The sequence below is a fragment of the Balearica regulorum genome, chromosome 13, assembly GCF_011004875.1.
Source record: "Balearica regulorum gibbericeps isolate bBalReg1 chromosome 13, bBalReg1.pri, whole genome shotgun sequence".
Lineage (NCBI taxonomy): Eukaryota > Metazoa > Chordata > Aves > Gruiformes > Gruidae > Balearica > Balearica regulorum.
In genome coordinates this window covers 2,149,290-2,170,135 of record NC_046196.1, presented here as the reverse complement: position 1 = coordinate 2,170,135, position 20,846 = coordinate 2,149,290, and the positions used below count along the sequence as shown (strand labels likewise).

Sequence of the window (20,846 nt, the reverse complement as noted above, 5' to 3'; positions counted from 1 at the left end):
CTCCCGGCAGCACTGGGTGGCACAGGGTGGGTGTGAGCATCCCAACTCCCCCACAGTTGCCCAAGGCTGCTGGTGCCAGGGGGTCTGCTCCAACCAGGCGGCACAAAGCCCACCGGTGCGGCACAGGGCTGGGGCAGCCCCCAGCGTGGGGTGTTTGCAGGCCTTTGCAAGGTCTTTGGGGGAAATGGGATTGTTTCGACGTGGTGTGCTCAGAGCCTGCTTTATGAAACGGGCGCTCTGCTTTTACCCTGACTCTCAGCAACGACGTTTGCAAAGCCGAAAAGAAAACCTCTGCCCAGAGTCAGCTCGGGGTACCAGCGATGCCCGTGGCATCTTCTCGTGTGGCTTGACTTGGACTTTTTACTGCACATGGCCATTTTGCTGCTGTTTCTTGGAACTTTGAGATTCCCAGCAGGCTGAGACAGTCACTGTCCTGCAGAACGCATTAGGAAATGCCAGGCTGGCCACGCGAGAGCCGCAGAGCAGGCAGCACCGTGCCCCTTTCCCTCAGTGCCCGTGCGGGACCAAGCGCTTTCGGAGGAGCCATGGGCAGAGTTCCCCACATGCTACGTCGTCCTGCAGGGATGAGGACATCCCAGGGTGACGCCTTGTTCTCCATCTGCACGTGGCGGTGGCTTTCGGGCATCCCCCAGCCCGGAGAGCCCAGCCTCGCACGGTGCCCGGGGTGAGGAACTCCCGGCCGGTGAGGTTTGCCCGCTCTCACCTTATTATGGGAGCTGGAGGATGAGATGAGGCTGTTCTCCGGGGTGGCTTCCAGCAAAGTCCAGATCCCAGCATCGGCATACCAGAGCGGTGATATCAAACCCAGCAGGGATCGGCCAACTGGGAACGCTTAGAAGTGGGGAGGATTGCAAAGTCCGCAGCCGTGCCTCTGGCTGGCATGGAAACGGCCTGAAAGAGAGGAATATCTGCCTCCAGCTGCGAGAGGCACCAGGGCACGGGATGCTCCCGAACCCGGGACCTGCCGGCGACATCCCGCGCGGTGGGGTGCCCTCTGTCCCCAGCTGCCTGCTCCATCCCGGGCTGTGCTTGCAGCCTTCCCCTTCGGGATGGGAGAAGCCGGGAGCCACGTCCCCGCACAGGGCAGAGCTGGGTGTACCTTGATGTGCAAGACTGGGTTCAAACGGCACCGGAGACCCACTGCCACCCCGTCCCTCTGCTCGCAAACCACTTCCAAAGCCCGTAAAGCCATCAGAAGCACGCTTCAGCATCATCTATAATTTTAACGCGATGGTCTAATTTTCCTAAACCAGCAGCTGACTTTCAGCAGCGAGGAATGCTCTAGAGGAAGCGATTTTATTTTCCTTTCGCTTGCTGGACTTCCTAGGATGCAGCCTTTGATCCAGACTCCTGATGTTATCAAGTAGGAAGCTGCAGCCCTTTGAAGTGGGCTTCACGTCGTGCTTTAAACTTCTGGGGATTTTAAACCTTCAGCATCGGGTGCAGCTTTGGTACGAATCGTCCTCACATCAGGTTGGAGGACCGTGGCCACCAAGGGATGTCCAAGGGCTCGGCTGGGACCGCTCAGCTTTGGGAGCTCACAGAAGAGACGAGATGATGGTTTGCAGCCTGCTTGGGGAGATTTGGTGCCTCAGGGAACCCAGGACTGTGGTCTGGGTAAGATTTGGGTGCTTTGCTGGTGTTTTGAACATCTGGCCCTGCCGCTGTGACCTGGGGCGGTGGAAACGGGTCACGTCCCGATTCCAGAGGAGCTGCATGGCGTGGACGTTGGGATGATGTTTTCAGGGTTGTGTTCATCTGGGTCGTTGTAAAACTCCTTTCTGCTTTGCTCCTGCAGCTGCCTCCCCAAAAATTTCACCCCAAAAAAGGCACCCTCACGTCTTGTGTCGGAGATGCCGTGGATCTGGCTGGAAGCGACAGCACGAAGCTTTCCTGAAGCAGCAGCAAACAGGAATGGGATGGGACCGGCCTCGAGCAGCCCGTGGTGGGAGCTCTGCTCCCCTGTAGCAGATTAACAGGCACCTGCATGCGCTTGGTTCAATTTGCAAATGAGTCCCACATCGCTAACGAACAGCACCCGTGAGCTGTGGGTCATGCGGCTGCCTCCTGGGACGTGGGGATGAATCAAGCTTGATTCGTGCAAAGCCTTAAGCTGGGCTTAAAGTGTAACTGTTATTGCTGTTTTTACACTTATATTTTTTTTGATGGTCCAGGGTGTGTTGTGCTGGGGTGCAGCACAGAGCAGGAGAGGGGTTTCTGTCCCCCAAAACAGCCTGAATGTTAGCTGATATGATGCAGGTTCAGAGAACAGGGAGGAGGGATTTGAAAGTGTTTGCAGGTGTTTGCAAGCAGCTCTTCCCCCAGCATGGGGCGAGGAGGGTGCTGGGTGTCGGGCTGTGGGCAGGTACCCCAAAGTGTGGCCAGGGATCCCGTGTCAGCCTGGTGAGCAGCCCTGGGGGAGGTGATGGGCTGGAGGGGAGGACTTGGACATCAAGTCTGGTATGGGCAGCAGCAGAGACACCGAGAGTCCCCGTGGATCTGTCCTGAGCCTTTTTGTCCTCATTCCTCGTCACTCAATTAGAAAAGCAGGATACAAATGGAGCTCAGAGATGGGTAGGCTGTAAGGCAGGGAGGAGGTGGCCGGCATCCCTCGGCACGTGGCATCTCTCGGGTTTTGGCAGCCGATGCACGCAGACGTCCCCAGCCTGGCAGGCCTGGCAGCACAGGCAGCAAGGAGGGCAGACTGCAGGCAGGAGGGATGGCAGCACGTGCTGGCGCTTGCTTTCCCCTTGCTGTCCCCTCAGTGGTGCTGGCTTTGGTAGGGGCAGCACCGCGGAGCTTTGGTGGGAGCCCCCTGCGAACCCCACCACAGCATCCCCCTCTTCCAAAATCCCTGCGCTGGCTTTCTGGAGCAGCTTCTCCATCGGAGCCTCTCCCAAAGAGCTCCCTACTTTGGACTGGATGCCCTGGGGTGGCAGGATGATGTCCCTGCAGCGCTGGCTTGGAGCCCATCTCCAGCGTCCCCGTGCAGCCTGTCCCCACTGAGCCGGGGTGCTCCCTTCTCCCGCAGATCCAGCGCCCAGTAAGCAGCCTGCCGCCTTCGAGTAGCACAGGACGAGCACAAGTGCAGGAGGATCTGCCCAGGACAATCGGGAATGGCCTCTCCAGCCTTTGGGATTTGCCACATCAGGGAGCTCCACGCATCCAGAGCTCGCGAGGAACCCAAGTAGGATCGAGGGAGTCCTCGGGTGCCAGGTAGGTGATGGGGACGTGGCCACCGTCTTTGGGCAGGAGACACAAAACGGGTGCCCAGAGCGTGCCCGCAGCTCGGTGCCAGCTCCGGGCGCTGGTGGAGGATGCTGACAGCCTTGGGGTGAGGTGTGTGGGTCGGGCGATCTTGTACAGCGCCAAGCGCCGTCCGTCGGTCCCGCTCCTTCCCGGGACAGCAGCTGCTGTGGGTGCAGATGGCAAACGCCTCCTGTGCAAAGGCTGGAGGGGGGTTCGGAGGAGAGATGTGGTCCGGATCCAGGTCCCTGGCATGGTAGACCCACAGCTGAGCGAGTGACGGGTGCCCCAGGCTTCCAGAGCCACCGAAGTTGATGTCCCATGCCGATGGCGGGTGATCCCGGTGCTGCTCCCTCGCTCGCCGGGGAAAATTCCCTCTGGTTTCCTGAGGGTGTAAGGATGCCGGACACATGCATGAGCCCACGCCGCTTCTTCTTGCTTCTTAGCACCAAATCTAAACCCCACACGTGGTTTTTCAGGCTGGAAAATCATTATTTTTTCTCCCCCTCACAACCAGCATCCTCGGCCTCGCATCAAAATCTGGGGCTGAACCTTTGTCCTGCAGACAGAAACAGCTTTAATTGTGCCCCCGTAAAGCAGCTCAAGCTCTTCCCTTGAGGAAGATGGAAAATAGGCCCTTAATGCCCTAAGAATTTTCCTCTCTTCCCCCACCCCATCTTCCCTTCCTTCAACTTTTAAGCTCATCCAAGAGCTGCAGCCCTCTGCTTCTATACATTGATGGCAGGACAGGGAGGCTGCAGCTTTGCCAGCAGCGCAGGATTTCCATTGAGTTATAAGTGGAAGCAAATGGTTTAAAAGGAAATTAAATTTACAGCTCTATAAAAAAATGCATTTTATTGCTTTGCCTGTCGTTCGGTAGAGGCAGGGAGATAAAGGAATGCTTTGCATTTGTCTCTTGCCTCGGAGGCTGGAGGAAACCCGCCGATCGTGCAATGGCCGGGTGGCCGGATTTGGCCCCGGCTCCGTGCAAGTCAATGGCGAAATCCCGGGAGGAGGATGCTCGGGGGCGATGCTCGCGGGGTGCTGTGAAGCAGGATGCCGCGTGCTTTTAAATGTTGGCTGGATGAGGCCCCGAGTTTGGCTTGGAGGGCACATTCTGCCCTAAGAGATGAAACTGGGCCCCCCCCCCCGCCCAAATCCCAGCCAACACACGCACAGCAACGCCTAAGGGCTCTTCTATGGGGAAACATATAGCTCCTCTCTACAGCTTATTAATTAATGCCTTCCCCCGTCGTTACGGCGCTGATTGGGGTGCTTAGAATCAATGGCAATAAAATAGCTGCACTGGACATCTGCAGTAAATTCCCCAACAGAAATGGGAGGGAGGGGAGGGCTTGGTGCCTGCCGATTAAAAGCAGAGCGGCGCAGGGCTGGCCAAGGAGTCGGGCTCGCCTGCGGGGTCTGCGGGTCTGTGCGGGTATCGCGCCCTGTCCCCCCGAGCTGGGAGGATGCTGCGGGGCAGGGGGAGGCGAAGGCCAGTGGCCCGTGCCTAGGCACGGCACGGCCTGTGGTGCAGATCCCTCGGGATTGTAGGAGCATCCCTGGCTTGGATGCAGGAGGAGCGATGGGTGGCTCGGCTGGGCTCGGTTTGCACAGCACAGTGCCGGCAGCCGCAGCTCTGGGGTTGCCCGTCACCATCCTCCCAGGAACGATCCGTCCCAGAGCTCCCAGCTCGGAGGGGATCCAGCGGGAGCAGCTGGGGTGACATCTGTCCCCATTGCCACCTCGCTCGCTCGGGGCACGGGCCCAGGGATGCTCTGGCTGCGCCCCACAACCCCGTGTGAGGTGGGCGAAGGAGCTGCGGCTCTTCCAGCCCTGCCTGAGCTACAAAGCGAGTGTGCGGAGGCTCTTGGCCCTCCGGAGCAGGAACCTCCCCCGGCTCCAGCCCTCCCAGCTGTGTCAATAGAGGAGGACGAAACAAAAGTGCTCTTTCTTCGCCTGTTGTTTTTGCAGAGGGGGACAAGCCGATGGCAGTTGCGCTGTGACGCTGGGGACAGGCATGTGTTGGGCTCGGCCGAGCGCTCCGCAGCTTTCTGGGAAGCGTTCAACAGCGGGGTTCAATGAAGGGACTCTAGACAATCTGCTTATATATGTATTTCCTTTTGCTGATTACCTTATTGAGAGCAGATCATTAGAGGAAGGAAGGGAAAGGACTCTCCGGTCTTTGGAGCCAGGTCTTGAGCAGCGTCCTTGCTGCCACCAAGGCCCGGGGTGGCTGCGCCTCCCTGGGCTTTGCCGGGACATCTCTCCCTTCGTGGCTGTCCACGCAGTTCTCACCGTGCCCACGCTGCCGGCTGCACCCAGGCTCCCTGCTCTCCATCCCCACCTCCGCGTCACCTCCCTCGCAGGCTGTGTGTGCACCAGAGCCCGGGGCAAGGAGGGCTGAGAACATCGGGGGAACGAGACCAGGGTCTGACCCTCTACGCTCCCCCAGTGCCTTCCAGCCAGCGATCCTGCAGGCAGCTTCTGAAGTGCTCTGCAAGACATCAGTGGCTCTCCACGTTGATATCTCGCTAGAGCATCACGCAGCGATGCTGCCGTTCCCTCCCTGCTCCCGAGCACGCAGAGCTCGGCGGTGCTTCGGAGGAGCAGCTCATCCCTGGAAAGCCTCCTCTGCACCCCCCGGTGCTGCAGATCCCGGTGCCTCCCCATCGGTGCGGCTCCAAGACAAGCCCAGGTGCAGGCAGCAGCGACCGCAGCTGCCGGCCGACCCTCTGCCGCGTTTCCTCCCCGGCGTAGCTCCGCAGCAGCCTCTCCAGACCTGACATCAGCTGTGAAAACAAGAGGAGCCACCTTCCTGCATGGTGCAGGAGATGTGTCCGGCTCCTCCGGCAAAGTCCCTGCCACGGCCGCGGCGCGGGGAGCAGAGCGCTCATCAGAGGATGCCCGGCCCCGTTTGCTAACTGCTGAACGTTATATATGTTTCTAGGATGGAAATGATGAAATGTGAGAGTTAAGTCACCATGCCCGGCCATTTTAAAGGGCCTTGCCCAAGAACGGCTGGGCAGAGGCTTGGAGGAGACCCCAGCCCTGGTGGGAACACAAAGTTCCCCCAGTCTGTCCCCTCAGACCTGCTCCCACTTTCGGAACACTTTAAACTTGATATTTGAGTATTATCGTCCCTCCTTTCGGCAGTGCCATCAACCTAGAGCGTCCCGCAGAAGATGCCAGACCCTGCTCATGTTTTCCACCTCTGTCAGAGTCGCGTAGCCCCGGCCGGGCTGCCCACACCAGGGATGTGCTCCGGGTCTCCCCGTGCATCCCTCCTCCTCCTGCTGCCGCAGCTGGATAAATCCACGGAAGCTTCTTGCAGCCGCGGGGCTGGTGAGCATCTCGGGGCACTTCGCTCCGCCTTAAACCCCGGGGATGTGGCAACATCTGCGGGACCCGAGTTGGCTCTGCCCAAACCGGTGTGCGCCTGCCTGCGTCAGACCGGTTTTTTTCTCAAGAACTTTCATTTTCTTCATGTACAAGGATGGAGTTGGCGGTGGCACCGTTCCTGCCGGGCACTGTGAAACCCCCAACGCAAAGCCAGCCCGCTGGCCGTGTACATCCATCGCTCTTCCGTAGGGAGCCCAACTCGACACTCTGAGGATGAGTCACGCAGCGAGGAGATAAAACGAAGTCGAGCGGAGCTATTCTGATTCACGCTTTGCCTTGAAAAGCAGCAGATTTATGCGCAGCGTTCGCAGGGGCAACGCGATATAAATCAGCTGCTCTCCCATGTCGTCTCCATTGCTGCGGCTGGTTCCATGCATATATCCATTTTAATCGCCGGGTTGACAGGGAGGAATCATTCCTGGCTGCTCCTGAGGCCGGCCAGCGTGCCTTGGGCAGGAGGAAGGGGGGTCCCAGCGAGAGGGGAACGACGTCTGTTGCTCGAAGAAAGCATCTTGCACCCAGCAGATACGTATCTTGGTGGCTCCTTCCCCAGCTGGATGCTCTGGCCAGGTTCGCCCGCTGCTCTTGACCCAACGGGGCCGTACGTGTGTGACGGGTCACCTTTGGGGAGCCGAGCCTGCTGTCCCCAGCGCTGTCTGGCCACGTGCGTCACCGCGGCAGCGATGCTCAGCGGATGCGTGAGCAGGGAGCGCCGGGGAGCGGCGTGCCTGGGTTTGCAGTGTGGCTCCTGATGCTCGGCTGGTTGTTGGCGACTGGAGCCAGGGAGAGAAAAAACAATACGCAATTGCACTGCAATTAAACAGCCTCCTAATTGTAGCGCTACATACGGCTCTTCCGCTGCTTTCTAAGTTTGGTGGCATAATTACAGCAGCAGGGGAAAGGCAGCATCTGTGTTCCCACCACGCCAAGCCCTGCCTTCCAGGGATTTTTGGATTTGACCGTATAAATCCTGGGCTGAAAGCTGGCATCCGATGAAAGGGAAAAGTAACCCCCAAGCTCTGCCTGCGCTTGGCCCTGGTGAGGCACGACGGGCAAAGTCCTCGCATCCCCGCAGCCCTCGCCGTGCTCGCTGGCCCTGTCCCGGGGCAGAGGCAGGCAGCACATTTTCCTCTTTGTAATGTATTTTTGCCAACCAGCTTTAAAAAAAAAAAAAAAAACCAAAAAAAACCAAAAAAACCCAAAAAACCAGAAACAAAGTCTTGCTCCGGGGTCAGTCATTGTAAGTCTCAGTTTAGAAACACGCAGCAAGGAAGATTAAAGGGTGGCTCGGGGGAAGGCAGGCTGGGTGTCAGGATGCTGGGACGTACCAGGAGCGGCCGCGGGCGCGAGGGAGTTGTTGTCCTCTCGCCGTGTCTCCATCTCGCCTCATTTTCGGGAGGACCCAGGATGGTGAACCCGCTTCCTTCTGGCTGATCCCCGGCTTGTTATTGTAGGGTTGCTTGTGCAGGGTGGTTTGTTTGGGGTGCATCCCCCCAGCATCCCCACGCGCACGAGGGGCACCGACCGCCCTGGGGGGGTGGCTGCGTTGCAGGCAGCGCTGCCTGCCCCGAGGAGACGGGCAGCGTGGGCACGGCGATGGCTACCAGGGCGCAGGCAGACTCCCAGACCTATATTTAATTTTTTTTTATATATATATTTTTTATTTTTTTTTTTGTACTGCGGCTTTGAGGAATCCTGAGATAAATGCCACTTTCTGTGTTAAAAGGAGGACGTCTTGGAAGGCAGGGGAGGGAAGCTGAATCGCAGCCTGTGTTTTCGGTTGGAAACGTGTCTCGGGTCCCGAATGTTTTCCATCACACAGGCGGGTTTGTGTGGGTTCACCTGGGCAGGAAGCGGCGGGGTAAAGCGATACCCCACGGGGCGCGGGCGGCCCTTCTCCAACACCCCCTTTCCCTAAACCCGATAGCAGCCGGCAGCTGTTAATGAAATAAGCAGCCACTTTACGGCAGCTCTTGCACCATGTGTGAAAATTATTAGTTGCAAGGTTTTGCTGGAAAACCAAGGAAAAGGAGCGTGGCAGATGAGAGATGCATGAAGTTATTTGCTCCGCAGCCGCATCCCCACGCCGGCATGAATATCCCGCCCGGTTTCTCCCTGCAAATATCTCCTGCCTGCTCCCAGCAGCATTAAATCTCCAGGTGAAGGGGAAAAAAAAAAAAAAACAACCAAAAAACCCTCTTGGTCTGTGAATTCACTGTGAAACTATGCGGGGTTTAGTAATATTGCATTAGCACTGGTTCGGTCATTGCTAAATAGCTGAGGGAAATAAATAGTTTCCGGTGTCCATTGCATTAGGTATTGTCTGGGATGCTTTCTGCGGGGAGGAAAAATAATCCTGGGATGAGCGTGACCTGTTGGATGGGGAGTGATGCCCCGACCCCCTTCCCTCTCCTGCCCGCATCTGCCCACCACTGGGGTCTGGAGAGAAACCACTAATGAGTGGGTTTCACCCATTTTTCAGAAGCAAGATTTAAAAAAAAAAAAAAAAAATTGTCACTGTTTGGAAGAATTCAGTTTTCCAGCCAGGATATAAAAATACACATTTTTTTCCAGACTCCCAGAGCATCAGGGTGGGGGGGGGTTTGTTCTCGTTCCTCCTTCAGTGGCCGAAGATGAGGAAAGGGATGAGATGCATGGGAAAGCACGGAGCCCGGTCCCCGGCGATGCTGCCCGCCCCGGGGCAGGGGCAATGGCCAGATCCCCACCTCGCTTCTCTGCTTTCTGGCCGCTTCTGGCTTGCGGCATCACTTCACCGCTGTGATTCAGCCCCGGGAGTGGCTGCACCTGCGTTTTCCCTGCAGGAAGGGCAGCAGCATCCTTTCCTCATACCTGGTCTCCCTGAAACAACGTCTTAAAATCTCCCTGCTCTGCCTGAAAACCATACCCTGAAGCAGAAGGGAAATTCCCCGTCCTAAATTTGCATCGTACAAGCACATGCTAAGGAGGGATGTTGCGCCGGACCGGTACCTGGACCAGCGAAGCAGGGATGGGCTTGGACCCCGAGAGCTTTTCCACCTCACACAGCACCAGTAAAAGGAAAATATTTGCAGGATGCCGTTCGTCAGCCCTCTGAAATATCCTCTGCTAATTTTTTTGACTGATGAAAGAAATACACGCCGGCACGAGGAAGGGGATTTTGTCGCTCGGCGTGTCTCTGGAGAAAACACGCCTCCCGAGCAAACAGAGCCTGGGCTTGTCCAGGCCGTGAATATTGGCATTATTCAACTGCACTCGCTCGCGGATGGTGCCTGGTGAAAAAGAAAAGAAAAAAAAAAAAAAAAAAGCCGAAGAAATATCACGGAGCCTTTCGCTGGGTTTTCTCCACCTTGGTATCGCCCGGCTTGTGCCCTCCCCTGCCGTGGCTGGGGCACAGGGATGTGTCCCCACATCTGCCACCCAGCAGCTGGACCAGCGGGAAGGGCTGCGTGTGCCTGGAAACCCATCGGCAAAATGCTTTTCATTACTCCCCCTTTGAAGTTTCAGGCATGTGCCGGACTTGTGTTCGGCACCTGCAAACAAACCTGACCCGAGCGGCCGCCCGGCTTTGATGTTTGGTGGTGCGGGAGGATCTCCGCGGCCACAGATTGCTGTCACCCTCCTGGAGAGGGGCCGGAGGGGACCCGGCACCCGGGAGGGACGACAGAAAGCATGGCTGGACTTTGATCCAGCTCCTCCTCACCCCACAAACCAGGGATGCACCGGCGAGGCGCGCAAATCCCTCCCCGCTTTTAATATCGCTGATGCTTTGACACGTCCGCATCGCGTCGGCGGGCGGAGGAGGACCGAGCTGCTTGCCGTCCTGGGCACTGCCCGCTGCCGGCAGCCGTCCGCTGCTCCCCGGATGGGGATGGAACCCGCCCGACTGCCACCAGCATCTTCACGAAGCGGCCGATTGAAGTTCACCATGAATGTCCTTCTGTTCGCCAGCCTTTTTATAGCTCCGGGCGTTTTTCTTGGCCCTGAGCTTTTTTGCTCCTGTTGAGAACAGAGAGCATCTCTCAGTGCCGGCGTCCGCAGCCAGCCGGGGCGGGAGGGGGCTGCACCAGGGCAGCTCATTTTTCGGGGTCCTGCTGCCCGAAATACGACATTCCTGGCATGCCTATGCCCCGGCGTGGGCTAAAAGCTCAGCACCGCGCAGCCGGTGTGTTTTGCAGCTCAGACAGGATAGAGCTTGGGGACCATCCTGGCGAGGAGCTGCGGTGATGCTGCAGTCTGAGCATCGAGCCCTTTCCTAAAGCCCTGATCCTCCGCTGCGGATTCCCACGCGGAACATCCCTCCTGCCTCCGAAGGGCCGTGGATCCCGGGGAAACGCCGTGCAAGGCGCTGGAGGCGATGGCAAGCTTGGCTTCAGGCAGCAACCCCATCCAGAGGAAGCCAAACCGGGTCATTCTCCATCAAAATCACCATGGCCCCGCTCCCGCCGCCCGTGGGTGCAGCTCCCCGTGGTGATGCGGTACCCACGGGTGCATCCCAACCCCACGGGTGCGAGAAGGAGCCTAAAAGGAGGGGACACAACAGCCCAAAATTCCCGAGCTGCCCTCCCTGCTCTCTGGGATGCGATTCCCTCCTCGCAGGCGCTCTCCTTCCCCCAGACCCGTGAGCCGTCTGCTTCCCCTTCGGCGTGGGGAGGACGGGAAGGTGCTGGTGCGCACCGCTGGCCGAGCAATGGGGAAATGCTCTGGAGCAGACACAAACCCAGGGCTGGGCAGCGAGGACCTGCTCCCAGTTGGTTTTTCCGTAGCCAAGCAGAGAACATCACTTACGGAAAGGAGTAAACAGGCAGTAAATTCAGGGGATGGGATTAAAACCCTCCCTTGCTGCAGGGGCTGGTGGGGTCCCCGCTCTCCAGCAGCAACGGGGAGGGATGCGGCTGTGGGGGGGTTTGCAGCAGCGTCTGCGCCACAGCTGCAGGTTGCAGACAGCGAAGGATGGCTGCACGGTGCCGGCTGCGAGCGCCGGAGCTCCCGCGGGAAGGGACGGAGCCGGCATCGCTCCTGCGAGTGGCCGGGATTTTGCAGGGACGTCGCCGGTGCGCGTGTGAGCTCGCAGAGGACGCAAGTCGGTAGTGCCAGCTCGTGGGGGCTGGATGAGGAGGGGTACCCACGGCGTGGCAGTGTTTGGGTAGGCAGAAGGAAGGTGCGCTGGGAGATGGGCGACGCACACCGCGCTTGCAGAGGCCGGGCTGCACATCCCGGGGATCCCACCTGATCTGTGATGTGCCACTCACCCGGGTATCTGGGCTCAACCTCGTGTGTGCTTTCCAGCAGGCAAGCCAAGCAGCGGGGCTCTTGCGGGGACAGGCTGGGGTTAAAGCAAACCTCGCAGTGGACGCGGTCTCGGGTTCTTGTGCAGTCTGCAGGGGGTTTTCCAGCAAAGCCGTGCGTGGGGCTGCTCCCCCCTGTGCCCCGGGTGTAATCGGATCCGGCCCCCACCCAGCAAGCATTTGTATTCGGAGCATTTTCTGAATGTTTTGCATTTGGGAGACACACGAGGAATGTCTGCTGGGGAGGGCAAACGGCATGTGAACTGGTGAGGCGCTGGTGCCTGGCCCGGGCGGCACTTCGGGGACCTGAACCCCTTCTCCAGGGCCGTCCCTGCTCGGGTCCTACTTCAAACCCCACATTTTTTCAGTGAAAAGAGAAACCACCGTTTCTACCAACCCCTTCCCGCTGCACGCTCCCACCGGGATCGGTCTCCCACGGAGCATCTCCTGGCCTCCACCTCGAGCCCTGAAATTGTAACCGAGCGTTATTCGGACGAAGGTTCCTGCTGGGGCGGCATCGCTGGGTCTCACCATCCCCAGCCTCCTCCTCCTCCCTGAACCCCCCGTCCAAAGTTGGTACCGCGCCAGATGGCTGCTTGCAGACACCTTTGCTTCCCTCTGCAGGAAATCTCCATAAATTGCAAGTCGGCCTCTGTGCATCGCGTTATCCCCAGAGCTGGACCCCACCGGGGATGGAGCTGCTGCGGGAGGGGGGGGTGCCAAGTTCATGTCTGCACGACGTGGCCTGCCAGAGCCACTGGCTACTTTTATCTCCATCACTTGACTATTATACTTAATCAGGAAGGGGGGCTATTATAATTTTTTTTTTTTAAATCCACTTTTCTTTTATACAGAGCAAATTATAATCACTTTTAATTGAAAAAAAAAAGCTGATAATATTCTGAACCAAATTTCTGGAAGAGAATAATTAACAGTGCAATAAATCCCCAAAGGAAATGCTCATTAATCTTGTCTTTCAGAAGCAAATTTCAGAAGAGAGCTTATTTAAAACATTGCTAATAATTATAGGAAAGTTGACAGCTTAAAAGCCCCCAAATCTAGCAGGAGTCTCCTCCTATCAGATCGTGCGGTAACTAGTTCGGGCTGGATGGGAGCATCTCTGCTCTCCGGGCTGGGATGGCTGCCGCGGCCGTCGGGTACCACCAGGGATGGTGCCGGGGTGCGTTAACGGGGATGAGGGGTCTGCGTGACCGGGGGTGGGCTTGGGAGGGCTCCCGCTGAGGAGGGTCATCCCTCCCGCCTGAGCTCGGGGAGAGGCACGGGGGGGTGACGAGATCACCTGAACCGCGGGTGGGTGGGTGCTCTCAGGGCATCCCATGCTGGGCTGCTGCCTGGCGCAGCGATGCTCCTCGTGCCGCCCACGGTTCGTCTAAGCCCCGGCGTGAAATGCCGCTCTCTCCGTCTGCCAAAACCAAACCCGGCTGCTCCTGGGTCTCTGGGGCCGTCGTACCCTTTAAGGAAGAGCAGCTTGGGGAGGGATAATGGGATTTCGCTGCTCTCGCGGAGACCAGCCTCCGCCGGGGAGGTGGCGGTCTGTCAGTCTGTCTGCTGGGGCTCGGCAAGACCGGTGTCCCTGGGCATCAGTGTGGACATAGAAGGGACGAGAGCTGCAGGAAAGCAGCCTTCCCCGGTTGCTCACCCGCGAACGGGGCGCTCGTGGGACCCCGATGGGTGAGGGCTGGATTCGTGCATCCAGCCGACACAGGAGCAAAAGCCCATTTGAAGTCTGTGACTGCGTTAATTGCAATGAGCCGATTAATTTCACTCAGAGATACGCGTGTGCGCGCACACGTGTGTGTGTGTGTGTGTGTCTGCCCAAAGGCAGAACTGGCCAAATGAATGTGGGACAGAGTCTGATCTGGCGTTCCCCCCCCCCCACATCCCCGAGCAGCCGTGCCACCGAGCGAAGGGGAGGAGAAGGATGCTGAAAGGACAAGGAGCTAAATGAGGCTTGGGTGAAAATGCCGGTGATGTGCTCATTGCTCTCGGGTTTCCTGTCCCCGTTTGACCAGGGCTGGGAGCGGGAGCGAAGGGGAAGGCAGCTTGGAGCAGACCCAGGCTCTGCCGGGAGGAAGGAAATGTGATATAGACCTGGGAATGGTGTCATTGCCTTTGCTGGTTTGCTTTTTTCTTCCTTTTGGAGGGGTTACGGAAGGCTAGGAGGGAAATGAGGAGCGGGGTCCTATCTCGGGAAAGTGGGATGAGGGGGATGCGGTGACATGGGACGGCGGCGTGCCGCGCCGTGGCGATGCCTGAGGGGGTCAGCCGGGGCTGGGGACAGTCAAGGTGCTGCCGCTGGGTCCCCTTCCCCAAAATCCATCCTTAATCTGCGTCTCGGGCAGCACGCAGAATCATTTCTCCCTTTCTTCCGCCAGCTCCCTTTCAGCATCCCATACACAGGAGTATCAATGGACAAATTTCTGTTAAATTTAAAAGAAGAAGAAAAATCCTCCCTTTTGGCTTATGCAAATTCACTTCGCTTTGATAATGAATCTGCCCAGGTCACGCAGACCTGCGGAGATGGCAAGATTTCATCGCAGCAATATTTAATACCTCTCCAAGGCCCCAGTGAAAGAGAGCACTTAATCCCACGCTTGATTTCATTTCTGTGCCTTAAAATACTGAGCGATGCGCTCATCTCGAAGCGAGGGCCTGCACCCACTCAGGCACGCTGCGGTTCTCCAAATAAGCAGGACAGCGGCCAAATTTCGGCAAAAAACTTGAGCACGGGCTGCGGTCCATCCCGCTCTTGTCCGTTTGTGCCCCGGCAGGATGCGGGCTGGTTGCCGGGGGCACCCGCAGGGTGATGGGGGATGCGCTGGTACCCAGAGCCCTTCGCCTCCCCGCCAGCACCCGGCGGGACACCGACCTGCTTTTATCCTTCCGACCTGCTGCGTTAATCACTCAAAATTATGTCTGAGGAGTTCACGTTGATTTTTTTTTTTATTTTTATTTTTTTGCCGTGCTCCTCCGGCCGTGTACCGCCCTGCCCCAGGCAGGTCCTGCCGCATCGGGGACCCCAGGGGTTCCTGCGGTCCCCTCCTGCCTGCACTTTGTCATCCGGAGCCATCATTTTCATTAGGCAGCTGCTCTGTACCTCGCCGCCCCACGCGCCTTTTATCTGCGTTCTGTTAAATGATCTCAAATATGTGATATGATAAAGACAAACAAACACCCGTTCAATTTAGTTCACCCTAATGCCAGACTCTACTTTTACCAAAGTAATTAAGATTAATGCAGTTGATAATTTAGGAAGTATTCTTAAATGTACCCTTCTGGCAGCATCTAACATGTAATTTTACCTTAGAAGATTTATCGGAGCACTTAGGTAACAGATAGTTCCTTAGCAAACAGGAGCATTTAGAAGGAAAATGAAAGATTAATATTTCTTAAATAAATGTCAAAATAAGTCATTCTTTATTACAGCCCTACAAAGATGTTGCTGTCAGGCCCAGCCCCTCTGCTGATTCCCGGGGGAGATTAAACCCGCCGCAGTCTCGGGGGCTCGGCGAGCAGGAAGGGAGAGGTCTCAGATGTCCGATGCCTCTGGGTTTTTTTAGGGATGCGGACGCTTTGAAGGGCTCTGCTTGCCCGTGCCAAAACACAGCAGGAGCAGGCCAGCCCCTTGCTGGGGACGGGGGGGGGCAGTTCGGGACCTGACCCTGACCTTGCTCCAACCCGTCCCCGTCCGCCCCGGCAGCCCCCAGCCCCGCTCGGCACATCCCAGCTGCCTTCCCCGCTCCGCCGTGGAGGAGAAGCTGAGCAAAGCCCGGGGAGAGCCTCGCCGCTCTCTATCGCCGGCCATCTAATCGCCTTTGGAAAACTCTCAGGTGCCGTCGGGCGCAGCTGGGGACGGGACCAGAGCGAGCGGCCGTAGCTGGCACCCAGCTCCCGTGACCACCCGGCCGGGGAATTACGGGATTCGCTTTGCCGGGTCACCCTGAGCCATCCATCCCTTTCCACGCGGACATCGGGGTGACCTCCAGCCGGACCCTGTGTCTTCTCCTCTCCCCCCACCCCAGCCACCTCCCCTCCGCCGTCTCCTGTGGGGCATCCCATCTGCCAGACGTGCAACCTCCTCTCGCGGCGCCTCTGGGTTGGGAGGCGTGAGGATTCGGGAGGGACCCTGGGCACGGCGCCGAGACGCCGGCTTGCAACACCCCCACATCTCGTGGGGTGCCGAGGGAGCTGCCAGGCTCGGCCGTGCCCGCCCAGGGACCTGCCCTCCTCCACTATTTTGCAGTATAAGCTGAAGAAGGATTAGGACTGTTTGCAAAATCTGGATCCCGAGTGAAAGTTGGATTCTCACCAGCTTGGAAATTCAAACCTGTTCAGGTCCAGAAAATCAATTCTGGATCATCATCAGCAAGAAACAAACTTTCTGAATAACCTTCCAACTTCTTCTTGGGCCAGAAAAATCTGCTGGAAACCACTTCTCGCAGTGCTCCTTGGCCCGACACGGCCAGACCAGACCATCCAGGAGCACGCGTGCGTGTACATGCCCCCAGCATCTTTCCCAGCGCCTCTTACAAGGTCCTTTTCCAGGTGTCCGGTCCTTCCTGCTGCGCTTTCTGCCCAAGGGATGCTCCAGCCTCCCCCCCAGAGAAAAAGCCTCTGTCCATCCCCAGACCTGCCCCTTTGGTCCTGGGGGGTGCAGTCCCCATCCCAGCCTCCCTCCTCGGGAACAAGCAGGGACCAGGACTGGCAAGGGAGGTGTCACGTCCCTCCTGGTGAGATGCTCCCACCCACTGCGTCGTGCCTGGGCAGGAACCGGACCCCCTCGTCCTGCTTTTCTCTTTATTTGACCGGGAAGGGGGTTAACATCAGAGCGGGGTTCGATGTGTCTGGATATGACCCACGCGCTCCTGGGGAGCAGCAACCATGGGTTAACTCCAGGCTGGACCTGGGGCTGGCAGGGAGGTGACAGCGATCCTGTAAAATCCCCCCCACCCTTTTCCCAAACTTGGGAAGAAGCACCCTTTTCCCAACTCACTCCCAAGGTGCAACGTAGCCGAGTGCTGTTCCAGGAGCGTGGCCTGATCCAGCGCGGTACGGGATGGAGCTGGGCAGGAGATGGGCCCGCTCACGGCTGGGCATCGCAGGGACCGGCACGTCATGGCCCCGATGGGGGGCACTGAGGGTCGGGGATGGCATGGGGGGGCACGTGGGCCAGGTGCAGGGTGCCGCAGGCTGGCCGGTACCCCGAGCGCACCCGGGGCTGTGGTTTGGGCTTTGATCATCCTCAGTCTCTCCTTCCTCCTCCTCCTCCAACCGGTGAGGCTGTTTCCTGCCTCTCGGGGCCGTATCCTGACTGTGGTTACACTGAGCCCCTGCAAGGCTTCAGGTCTGCAGGACCCCAACGGGCGGACGCGGTGGCGGGGATGCAGGGGATGGAGCTGGGATGCAGGAGAGGGAGAGGCGAGACCCCATCTCCATCCGTGCCTCAGTTTCCTCACTCCCACAGCACCCTCTGAGCACAGGCCCAGCCCAAACCATCCACCCACAGGGACCCGGCTGGGGGTGGCCATGACGGGGCGTTTTGGGGTGGAAACCCCTCCTTTTGGCGGCTGAGTGATCCCCACGCGCCGCGGTGCCGGCAGCCAAGCCAAACACGGATTCCTGACATATTTTTCTCTTTCCTTTGCAGCCAAGAAATCCATATTTCATGGGAGGTGAAAGTGAGTCCCGGCAGTAGCTGAGCGGCGGAGGGTGCCAAGGTACGGGCCAGCTGACAGCGCAGGGTCGGATGCTATTTTTGGGAGCCAGACGCTCTCCTCCTCATCCCCGACAGGCTCGGGGGATGCCCCTGGCCCCCCCCGCTCCCCGAGCCCCGGCTGCAGGGATGCTCAGGGACCTTCCCCGGCTGCTTTTCCGGCCCCACAGCAACCCGGCTGCGAGGGGAAGAAAGTTTAAAGAGGCGCCGGGCTTTGAGAAGGGGCCAGTTCATGAGGGGAGGGATTTTTCACAGCCCCTGCTTGGATAGGACTGACCTGCCTGGATGGGATTTAAATCCTTTAGGCAGCGGTTAAATGCCCAATTTTGGGGTCAAAAAACCCAAGGCGCGTTCAGAGTCACCCCCACGTCTCATGGAGCCGGTGAAAACCCACAGAGCCAGGGGATTTCATTTCGGGACCCCCACGTGCCCCCCGCCCATCTCCCTCCCGCCAGTCGCAGCGAAGAGCATTTGCCTGGGTGATGCCACCCAGCTGGCATCTTGATTTTTTTTTTATTATTATTATTTTTTTTTTCCTTCCACCCACTCCCACGCCCGTCCCTGAGCCGCCGTTGCCGAAACCGCAGTGCCTCCGGCCGCGATACCCACCCAGATAACAGCAGCCCCATCCCGGGATGGTTGTTTATTCACCTTGCAGGAGCAGCCTGCGTGCTCGTCCGTGCCAAACAGCCCCGGGACCCCCACCCCGACCGGAGCCCCGAACATCTCCCGGCCCCATCGGGGCTTCACTGGACTGGGCACCGTACATAGGACCAGCAGGAACAGTCCCTGCCTTGCTAATCTCAATAGACGATACAAAGAGCAGATAGAGGAGGGGAAGCATTATCGAGCCTGATTTACAGATGGAGGGCTGAGTCACCGTGATTAACTGACTTACCCAAGGTCATGCGAGGGAGAGGCCGAGCCGAGCGCTGAACCCGGCTCTCCCAAGTCCCCCAGCGAGGCCATCCCTCCGCTCCCCGCCACGGGGAAGGAGATTTTTCCTTCCGCTCGGAGCGATGCTCGGCTGAGCCCGGGCAGGGGCTGGGCAGCGGGGCTGAACCTGCCTCCCCGCCGTTTCAGCCCTTTCTTCGTGCTTTGCTTCAGCAGCTGGTGGGGTTTTCTTGTTGGGTGTTGGGGTTTGGTTTTTTTTTTTTGCTGTTCAACAACCGTTTTGTTCCCTTGCCGCTGTTTCCTCCAGAGCGGGGGGGAGATGCTTCACCTGCTGATGCCCTGCCCGCAGTGGGGACGTGGTGGTCCCCTCCGTCTTCGCGGTGTGGTCCCCATACGGTGTCCTGGCTGAGATGCAAAGCTTCAGCATCCTGCTGGTGGGACTCACGGATCTCTCAGGGCTGGGGGTGACGCAGTACCCTGGGACGTGTGTGCCCACACAGCCCCGCAGGAATAAGCGCTAAAGGGGACGGGGAAGTGCTGAGGTGCTCGGGGAGCACGGGCAGCCCCTGGGGACCCTCGGCTCTGTCCCTCGAGCATAGCTGGTTTTTGGGGTGCAAGGAGTCGAGCCGCTTGGCTCTGGGTGCTGGCGAGCCGGGGTGGTGAATCACAACCCGTCTGGCACGTTGGGGCTCCCGGCAGGATGGGACCTGCCCCACGGAGCGGCAGGCTGGGCTCTGCCTTGCCAGCCAGGCTCCTGCCGGCACTGCTGGGCTTGTCCCTGTGTCCCCGAGCTGCAGCGGGGCTGCAGGAGGCTGTGGGTGACCCCAGTGTGGGCTCCAGGGATGGGAGAAAGGGTTGAGCACCCGGCCGGGCACACGATTGCAGGTGGGGAGAGCTCTCCCTGCAGCCAGGCAGCCTGTTGATAAATATTGCATGCTTTTTTATAAAGCATAACCTTCCTTTGCTCCCGTCACATCCCTTCCCACTTCCTCTTCCAGGAGCTGAAACATAAAAACCCAAGAAGTGATGCCAGCGGTAACCCAAAGAGGAGCCCGGTCCCAGGGACAGGCTCAGGACCAGGCTGAGAGCCTGTGGCGGGGAAAGAAAAAAAAAAGAAATTGTCCCTATTTTCATTTTATTGTGGGTTTCTCATCCCACAAGGGGCAAGCTATGGTTGGGCTGGATCCATAAACCCTCCGGTGATGGATGCAGGCAGCTGCCTGGGGAATATCACTTTAAATCAACACGCCCAGCCCTCCTTATCGAACACCCCATCGGGAGCAGCACCGGCTGAGCCTCACCGAGAGGCCCCAGATTTCTGCGCCGTGCAGCTCCCAGGGCTGCCGTGCCATCACACCCCACCGCTGGGTTTGCAGACGGTGATGCACCGTGGCCGCAGCCAGCGGGAGGGACCCCCCCTCGCAGGGACAGGGGACCCCCAAGCCCCCTGGTAGAGACAAGCAGCTGGGTTTTGGGGAGCAAAGCCCTAATTTACACCTTGGATAACCTCATGTGCCGTCTATCATTTGCGTGGGATAAAGTCGTGCCCATCTCCTGCCCAGCCTCTGCCGCCGTCGCCGAGCATGCCGGCACGGCACGTGGATGCCCTTCATCAGCGGGACAGTCCCGCGTGCCACCGGCTCTGCTCTCCCCATCCCCGTTGCTCTGCCAGTGCAGGGAGCACAGAGTTTATTTCTCCTGGCACTCAGCACTAATGCACCAGCAAACTCCAGCCCTTGCCGTGCAAATCCTGCAGCTTTTCGGATACACAAACGAGCCTTTCCTTAAGGGGGGGAAAAAAAAAAAAAAAAAAAAAAAAAAAAAGGGCTCCTTTATGTGGCTGAAAGAGCACGACTGTGATAATGTAGCGAGCGCTGGCCTTGGGTATTTTATCTTGGCAAGGAGCCTTTGCAAATTTAAACAGCAGCAAACAGGCTTCGCAGTTGTGGCTGGAAGCGGCATAAGTGGTGCATTGTTTTGCAAGCAAAACCCTTGCGTGCCAAAGGGCCGCGTGTGAGCTTTGGCCGGTGTGCGGGGGGCAAGCACGATAGGGTTCGGCCGTATCAGCCCGGGATTCATTTCACTTAGTGGGGTGTGAAATTGTGGAGGAATTCGAGCCCAGCAGCTCAAATCAGAGAGGGGACCCCAGGGACCCCCCCGCCCCCCCGAGCTGCCTTCGCCTCCCTGCAAGGGCTCGCAGCATCTTTGCAGATGGAGCGGTGGGGATGCGGCCGTGCCTCTGCTAGCTCTCTCTCTATATACAC

At 58.4% G+C, this 20,846-nt stretch overlaps 1 protein-coding gene across 10 annotated transcripts in view; it reads left to right on the top strand.

Annotated features, from left to right (window-relative positions):
- ZNF469 (zinc finger protein 469) overlaps positions 1-20,846 on the top strand; it is a 154,556-nt gene that overhangs the window by 117,812 nt on the left and 15,898 nt on the right. For 6 of the 10 annotated variants that reach the window (XM_075765747.1, XM_075765749.1, XM_075765748.1 and 3 more), the window contains 2 exons: positions 3,053-3,237; positions 17,623-17,692. The exons of 1 other annotated variant lie outside the window; for it this stretch is intronic. The gene's annotated coding sequence lies outside the window, so the exon portion shown is untranslated. Of the gene's footprint in view, positions 1-3,052; positions 3,238-7,221; positions 7,240-17,622; positions 17,693-20,846 lie in introns of those variants that run through there. 3 more of the 10 variants (XM_075765753.1, XM_075765750.1, XM_075765746.1) reach the window with 3 other exon arrangements.